The 9,150-nt window shown below is 38.5% G+C and overlaps 1 pseudogene; it reads left to right on the forward strand.

Annotated features, from left to right (window-relative positions):
• The first annotated feature begins 7,343 nt into the window (after positions 1–7,343).
• Positions 7,344–8,119, forward strand: LOC114051237 (annotated as a pseudogene).
• Positions 8,120–9,150: the final 1,031 nt, after the last annotated feature.

Genomic DNA, 9,150 nt, shown 5'->3' on the forward strand with positions numbered 1-9,150 from the left:
TCATAATGTACTATGTATTTTGTGGTCTAGATAGTGTGATTGTCACTACCAGAAATAACAACATGATTTTGCATAAAAGTCATCCTTTACAGGCAGGTAACTCATGGTGATGGTTTATGAATAGCTTGAGCACTTCAGGTAGTTTTTCTACATGAATGTCCAATCCACATCCATTTCAAGAAACTAGACCAAGATGGCATTCTGCACAATAACTAAGGCAATTTGAACAGCTAGAAAGAGTAGGTCAGGGAGGTCTTGTAAAAAAAAAAAATTCCCTCGGGACATGGCAGCAGATGGCTCAAAGCATTGGCATTCAATATTCCTGTTCTAGGCTTGTAGATAAGCATATCTCCAGAAGCACTAAACAAACTTAAAGTACTAAGCAAGGCTTGATGGCTACATGCTCAAATATTCCAATGTGATCTCATCAAGCTGGAGATTCCTTCCAAAGAGGAAGATTACAACCCACCCATGCTCACCCATTCTGTATGACCCTTGTTTGTGTCCTATAATTTTACCACACACACTGGGGACATTTCTTAAGTTTTTTTTCACTTGAGAGAGGACCAGTGGAGCACTTGCACTGTCCATCAATTATCCATTGATCTTTTCAGATGACCAGCCCAGATTCTTTTTCACTCAGAGAGTTCTTTGATAATATTCTACTCCCGTGGAAAGAATGCTAGAGCTGGAGGCAGAAAATGAGTTTGGATGTTCCTGGTGCCACTTACATTACATGTGTGACTTTGGGAAATAACTTTACCTCCCTGCACCTCAGTTTCAACATCTGTAAAATGATGGCATTAAACTAAATGGCCTCCTGGGTCCCATCTAGTTCTAAATCTATTACCCTAAGTTCCTTTATAATTCAGTGGTATCAAATTCAAACAGAAAAGGATCTCTGCTGGCCACATGTTAACTTAAAAAACTACAAAATAACATTATCTACATCATTGTATTTTTATTTATTTTGCTAAACATTTCTCAATTACATTTTATTCAAATGAGATAATAATTGTAAAGTGCTTAGCACAGTGTCTGACACAAAGTAGGTGCTGTGTAATGTTATTATTATTACTATTATTAATCTAGCTTGGCTGAGGAGTTTTGACTTTATATCATTTCTCCTGAATATTCTTTGTAATGTGTAGCATAATTAAGAATATAAGCATATACTTTTTGTAAAAAAAAAAATCCCAGAAGTGGCATTGTGACCAGTGCAATAAATCAAAGCATAATCATAAAAACAATAACTTACATTATCTAGCACTTTGTATTTGCGGAGTACTTTCACATACATTACTTTACCCAATCTAGGTAATAATAATACTTAACCAGCATTTATATAATGCTTTAAGGTTTGCAAAATGTTTTGCAAATATCATCTCATTTTACCCTAACAACAATACTAGCAGGTAAGTGCTATTATTATTCCCATCTAATATTTGAGGAAAACTGAAGTAGAGAGAGGTTAAGTGACTTGCCCAGAGGGTCATCCAGCTAGTTAGTGTCTGAGGTTGGATTTGAATTTAGGTCTCTTTGACTATAGGTTTAAGAAAAGACAAAATACATATTGATTTAGCACACAGACATTAGGCTAAGAGTTGGGGATATAAACAAGAAAAAGCAAGACAGCCCCTGCCCTCAAGGAGTTTACAATCTAAGGGAAGACAATATACAAATGGAAGTTGTATAGGGGGGAGAGGAGGGAGTGCTGGAGGGCACCTAGTGCCAGGATATGATGAAGATGATGGTAGAGTTGAAGCCAAGCAGAACAGTTGGTGGCAAACGAAGAGAAGGCTGTGACTTTGAATCTTCTATAGAGGGAGGGCATAGGAGTTCTTTTTGCTCTACCCTCCACTCATCTGATCAGAGAAACAAAATAAACTGAAGGTATGATGAGGTGTTAGCAGCAAAGCTAAAGCAATCTCTGTGATAATGAGATTCTGGTGCTAAAGTTATTGTGGTCAGGGCATGATGAAGATGATGATGGAATCAAAACCAAGCAGAGCAGCTGGTGGCAAATGAAAAAACAACACTCTCCACTGCACCCCCGATTGCCACTCTAGTAGTGAGACGGCTTGACTCCCACAATGCCAGCAGGGAGCTCTGACAGCTTGTTCTGTTCTAGAGACAACAGTGTTTTTAATTAGTAAGAGTACAGTATCTTGGGGTTCATCTTTCATTTCATTCTCAGCTCAGCTCAGCTCAGACACCATAAGGTGAAGACACATCAAACAGTGATTTATATTCATCATGATTCAGAAGTCAAGGAGCTACTGGACAATGTGTAAAGCCACCTTGAGGCCTGAAAAGGACTGATCACAAAAGGAGGGTGATGTCTTGACTTGCAAGTGAATTGGATTTAAGTGAAGCAGAGCTGGGCGAAGTCATCAGCCTCACTCTCTCCTCCAGAGTCATCAGAGTCCAGTGGCAAGACCTAAGTCAAGATGACTGGAAATGGCCTTGCCTTAAAGGGAAAGGGACTTGTCTGAAGTCACACAGATACAAGTAAGTAGCAGAACCAGGATTAAACCCAGATCCTCTTTATCCAAAACTACTACTATTATACCACATTGCATCCCTCGTGTACTGAGTAAAAATAGAAAAGTAGAAGCAATGGAATAGCTTAGATAAGCAAGATTTATGACCAAATGCATACAGCAATTTAGTGTCTGAATAACTCAAGTCTACAAATCATTGCAGAAGGAATTCATTACTCAACAAAACTACTGGGAAAACTAGATTTGATTTGAGGCAGTTTGACCAAATACTGGACTTGGAATCAGGAGACCTAGGCTCTGTCATTTACTACCTATAGAACCATAAGCAAGTAATGTGACATCTTTAAGCCTCAGTTTCTTCACCTGTAAATAAGGATAATAATGCTTTCAGGATTGTCAAGAGTATCAAATAAAATGTGCGTATAAAGCCCTCTGTAGCCTTTAAAAGTCTGAGAGGTCCTTTTCCTAATTCCCAGTCATATAGATGAGTTGGGTCTCCTCAGAGGTAGAACATCTCTTGCTAAGGGTTCTAGGAGTAGCCCTGAAGGGCAAGGGGATTCTCTAATGTTATGTACTCAAAGTCCCATTTTGGTATATTCTCCCCAACATCAATCACCAGTGATTAGTGCCCCCAGTATCATTTAGCCAATTGCAGCTATTAGCTTTGACAAAGAGATAGTGACTGAAAGATATGGTAAGAACAGAAATATTAAATAGTCCCCTGAATTGGGACACACTCTTCCATATACCACTTCAGTACTTGGGTAGAGTGAGCTGAGACCTAAGGCAATTCCTGCAGAGCATCTACTTCACTTCCAAATGTGGCAAAGCCAATGAAGCAGTCTCTCCCTCTTATAGCACTCAACATGTTGGCTACAGGGTCACTCCACTGCTAAGCTGGGCCCCAGTGTCTCCTTGAGATTATGTTGGTGAACAAAAACTGGTCAGCCACAAACTCTGGCCTAGTCTCCAGTGCCTAGAACATTAGTCCAAGGCTTCTCTCCACCTAGAGGCTTACAGTATAGCTTCCTCACTTAAGCCAGCCAGGCAGGAAAGAGAGAGAGCTCCTTGGCCAGTTAGAGACTTTTGAATATATGCCCAGTTCTGGCTCAGTAGTCAATCAAAAGTCTATTGTTTCACCACCATGGTGAGCAGACCAGAAATAGTTATGACTAAGTGCACTTTCAAGCCCACATGGGACACTGCATCAGTCAAACACACTGTGCATGCCCATAAAGGCCGAGCTTGACCCATCCCTGTTATGCTTAAATGCTCAAGCTGTTCTTCATTGATTTTTTTCCTCAAAGAAAAACGTATTTCTCTAACCTTCAAGTGAATTGGTGTAATGGCAGTATCCAAGTAAGACGTCACTCCCCACCATCTACCCCCAGTGCCAGTATGATTCTGGGAAATCTGTCAACAACTTCCTGTGCTAGGATCTTTTAATGCTACAAACTGCCCTTGACCCTAATTCATTAAAATTTATATATAATATATGTGTGTGAGTGTGTATATGTGTGTGTGTTATGTATATAGTTATGTAAATTTATCATTTCTGTCATCTTGTTTATCAAAAAAATATTAAACAAAGTAACCTTTTAATATTTTAGAGATTCAAAAATTTTATCACCAGTGGTACTACTTTCACCAATACCAATTACACCTGTAATTTAGCAAACTATAGTCACACTGTGGCCAGCCTCATAATAAAACTCTCCATAATTAGTCAGGCTTATCCTTAGCAACAAGCATATAGATCAAAGAAAAGAGGGTCATTGAAGCATTTGTTTATCCACAGAAGAGAACAAAAGGAAGGCCAGAAGGAAACACAAACAATTAGGACAGCTTTGAAAGTTACACGTCTAATTTATTATGTACTTCAAAGGAAAAGCCAGCTGCGACTAAGAAAGACTCATAGTTACAATACTCTTTTTCTGTTCTACTTTGAAGACTAAAATGCTCATTTTAATTGGTGTTAGTTAAGTTCTGAATAAAAAGTAAACAAAAGGGGGTGGGGAAAATGCTAAAAATTGTAATTCCCTCAGTGAGCCTCATCAAGTAGTGAACAGAAACATCAAATATACACAAACACACACACACACACACACACACACACACAGCCATGTAGTACACAATACACCCATACTCGAATGAATGAAAAAGCTTTTAAGTGCTTACTATGTAAAAAGCACTGCGTTAAATACTGGGCATATGAATAGAAAAGCTAGATGGTACAGCTCTCAAGGGAATCTCATTTTAATGTGATATTGAGACTTGTTAGCTTAGTAAGACTTGCCAAAGCTTGTGCTTCACTGGCATGGTCTTAGAGAGCTCCACATCTCCACACAGTAATGAGGCCTTGGAGTACAACTTTATTAGAGGAAAGAAAGCCATCCTTGGGAACAAATGTGGTTCTCTCCATAGGCTCAGAAACATTTTGAAGTCAGAGTACAAACTTTCTTGATTATCATCTACAGCCATCTCTCTGGGCTTTGAGAGAATTCTAAATTTAGATTTTTATTTTCTCAGTTGCATCAGCCCAGGAGTTTTTAGTTTATATAACTGCAATAAATAACTGAAACCTCTTGGAATTTTCTAGGGGTTATAATGCTATACCATTTTTTCCCCTAAATGGCTACTCCCCAGAGAACATGACCTTCATTCTGCTTCTTGAAATTACAAACAATTCTGGCTTAAAAGAACATCTACTAGATTCCATGATAATCCTCCTACCAACTTTTTTGAGGAGAAACTGGGAGAAGACCAGGGTTGCCTTTGTTCATGCCTCTTCCTGGAGAATCATTACAGAGGTAGAGGTGGGGGTCCTCTTCTGCACCACCGTTGCCCCTTGAAAACTGAGAGATTACATGGTCCAACAGCACCAACCTTGATTACATGAGGTCAAGATATGTTACAATGGCATGTTTCCTTTTCCAGAACTATCCATTCCATTTCAGCATGGATAATGGTGATGGTTAGTTTGAACACTTTCCTTCCTCCCCACAAAGTACAGAATTCACTTCATAAGAGCACGGGGTAGTAATCATTACCAACAACTTCTAGACCTCCTAGAGAGCTAGTTCAACCCTAGTAATGAAAGAAAAGGGAGATAAATTTATTTTTGTTTTACACTCAAAAGATCTGTTCCCATCCCATTAAAGTGCAGATATAACTCTATCCCACTAATTCTTGGACTCATGTAGACTGGGTCCAATCTTAAAAACTAACCCAAAAATATTAGTCTCTCTTTGGGTTGTTAGTCCTTCCCTTCCCCCCACCCCACCACCAATCTAGGGTTTGTTCCAGGAAATCTCCAAATATAACTTATGTGCAGTTTGTATCTAAATTTCCACAGATGTGGGTAGCAGAGTTCCCAATTCCTATATAAGCACTCAAAGTAACAAATATCCTACATTGCAGTCTTTATTTCATTTCACAGAAAATACAGAAGACACAAAATAATTCACATAAGCCCATAAATAAATGTAGAAAATATATAAGGTGATTAATAAAAGCCAACTGTCTTACCTCTCTGGTGGATCCCACCTTTCCGCAGGCTCTTACAAGATTCTCTACTCCCAGTCCATTCTCTAGACCACATATGGAAGAGAAATACACTTTGGAGGCTGATAGGCAGTATCCTAACATTCCAGTGAGTCTCTCTTCTATCATAGAGAAACCCCCAAAGACTTTAGACTCCCTCAGAAGGGAAACACACTTTGAGGGATGCTAGAGAAAATCTATCTCCTTTCAAACCTTTGCTGTCTGAATAACTCATCAGAGAACAAAGTCCAGGCCTCTTGCTTCCCCAGCTACAAAACTAGGTGATTCTGTTCTTCCCAAGAAGCAGGCTTCTCAGGAAATTTCCCTTCTCTGGAAAGAATTCTGGACCCCAAACTCTTGAACTCATTGTCACTTAAGAAGAGACTCGAAGGGTGGAACTGCCCAAGAAATCTCCCTCTCCTGGTCAGAAGGTTAGATTACAGAATTGCATTGCCTAGGAAATCCTCTTCTTTGCTTAAAAGAGTAAATTCCCAAATTGTAAAACTTGAGTTTCTTGGAAGTCAATTCCAGAGGCAGGTGCTGACTAAGAAACTTCCCTTTCTCTGAGTAGCTAGGATTCAAGAATCAGGATGCCACCTAAAAGTAAGGAGGCTAGGGTTCAGTAATAACATGGTACAGGAAATTTCCCAAAAAACTGGGGTTCAGGGACACATTATCCAGGCAACATGGGCAAGCACATACCTACCTCTCCTTTATATCCCCACAAAGCTACTGTTAATTATTTCTGGGGCAGAAATCACTAGAAGAAAGGAAGAAGGGAAAATGAAAACAAAAACTAAGAAGAAACAAGTTGTCTAATAGTTTTTTTTTAATAGACCAGCAGAGAGGAAGGGCTTCTCTCACAAGAATCTATCCTAACAATGAGACTACCAATTTATATTGGGGACAGGCCCAGTCACTGATGTCCATTCACCAAACAAAAGCTGAGGAGCACACATGCAATTCCAGATAAAGATTCATAACACCATTTCCAAACTCATAAAATTGATTGGGGCCTTCCCTTGATCAATCCCTTACAGACCTAAAGATCCTATTGTCCTTGTTTTATCTAGTCCAACTTCCTTCTTTCTATAAATATCCCACAATGTTCAACAGGATATCATGAAACAAATTTCCTACAACACTTTGTAAATAGGAGTTCCAACTTAATAGCTATCAGTCTTCAAAACTACAAACAGTCCTGAATTCTAAGATGAAAAACAGTTTAGAATACTGAAGAAACAACAATAACAAAAAAACAGGGCTCTCTCTCCAATGGGGGCCACTGTCAGAGCCATGGCAAAGCACAAGCACTTCCTGCTCCTCAACCTGGCCACAAACCTCAAATTTAAAGGCCCCTTCACAGATATAGTCACTACAAATCTAAAACTTTCAAACCCATCAGACAGAAAAGTGTGTTTCAAGGTGAAGATAACAGTACCTCATCAGTACTGTGTAAGGCCAAACAGTGAAATTATTGATTCAGGGTTGACTGTACCTGTTTCAGTAATGCTACAGTCTTTTGACTATATGATCCAAATGAGAAAAGTAAACACAAGTTTATGGTACACATGATTTTTGCTCCATCAAACACTTTAGAAATGGATGCTGTGTGGAAAGAAGCAAAACCTGACGAACTGATGGATTCCAAATTAAGATGTGTATTTGAAATGCCCATGAAAATGATAAATTGATCAATATGGAGCCTAGCAAAGCTCTTCCACTGAATGCATCTCAACAAGATGGACCTATGCCAAAACTGCATAGTGTTTCACTCAATGATACTGAAACAAGAAAACTAGTGGAAGATTATAAAAGACTTCAGGAAGAAAGGATGAAATTATGAGGAGAAAATCAACACCTGAGAGATGAAGGTTTAAGACTCAGAAAGGTAGCACATGTGGGTAAATCTGGATCAGACTCAAACCATCTCTTTCAGCGAGACTGTCACCAGTCTTCTTCCTTCACTTCCTGTTGTAATTGCAGCCATTTTCATTTTTGGATTCTTTCTGTGGAAATTCACCTTGTATAATGAAGCATGCAGAGTGCTGTTTCGTTTTTCTTTTTCTTGACCAGAAAAAGATTTGTTTACCTACCATTTCATTGGTAGTATGACCCATGGTGACCATTGGAGTGTGTGTGTGTGTGTGTGTGTGTGTGTGTGCGTGTGTGTGTATACAGTGTCATAATAGGCTTTGCCTTTAATGATCTCTCATAGTTAGAAAACACAATAAAAGCAAACTGTTTGGCTACTGGACAAATTGTATGTTATCAAATCATCAATAGCAGGTATCAGTTGCACATTCAGTCCTTCATGAAATTCATAAATAATTGTTCTTTCTTTGTGGTTTTAATAAGGGGGGGGGAAGCAACCAATCATAATATTCCTGTAATCCAAAAAAAAGTATATGAGCAATCATTCTTTGATATTTCATACAATAGTGATCATAATATTATAGAATGTAATTTAAGCACACAGAATGAAAAATGACCAAGGTTTGACAAACCTAGCTAGTCTAAGGCCACATCAAATGTATGTAATGGTACCTTATCTTGGAAGCTAAGTTGAATTAGTTCTAGCAAATTCTTCAATGGAGACCCTGGGAATCCCAGATGCCATAGACTGTTTTATTAGGAGAGGAAAGTAGGTCAATTAAGTGCTGAACTAGAAATAAAAAAATTGAGTTCTAGTCCCTTGACCTTAGGAAAATCATTAAACCTTCCTAAGTTTTCACCAGGAAATGGAGGATTTTATAATGACTAAAGAGGTTAATATGGAAACCTGGGAAACTCATCAATCAACACACACACACACAATACACATACATACCTATACATACATTCATATACATGCATACATGTATATATGAAATTATATATACCATATGCATGAAAACAAAATGCTAAAAAGATAAAAGCAAGGATTAAGTAAGAATAACTATAAAAGAATGGGATTTTCTTATAGTAATAGTATCAAACAAAGAAAAAGATTAGTTTGGGGAATGTTAAAGCTTAAAGACACTGAGGCTGGCAACAAATACCATGGGTAGCAAAGAAGAAGGAGGAGGAGGAGGAGGAGGAAGAGGAAGAGGAGGAGGAGGAG

This window comes from Vombatus ursinus, unplaced genomic scaffold, assembly GCF_900497805.2.
Source record: "Vombatus ursinus unplaced genomic scaffold, bare-nosed wombat genome assembly UNPS02014802.1, whole genome shotgun sequence".
In the NCBI taxonomy this organism is placed as follows: Eukaryota; Metazoa; Chordata; class Mammalia; order Diprotodontia; family Vombatidae; genus Vombatus; species Vombatus ursinus.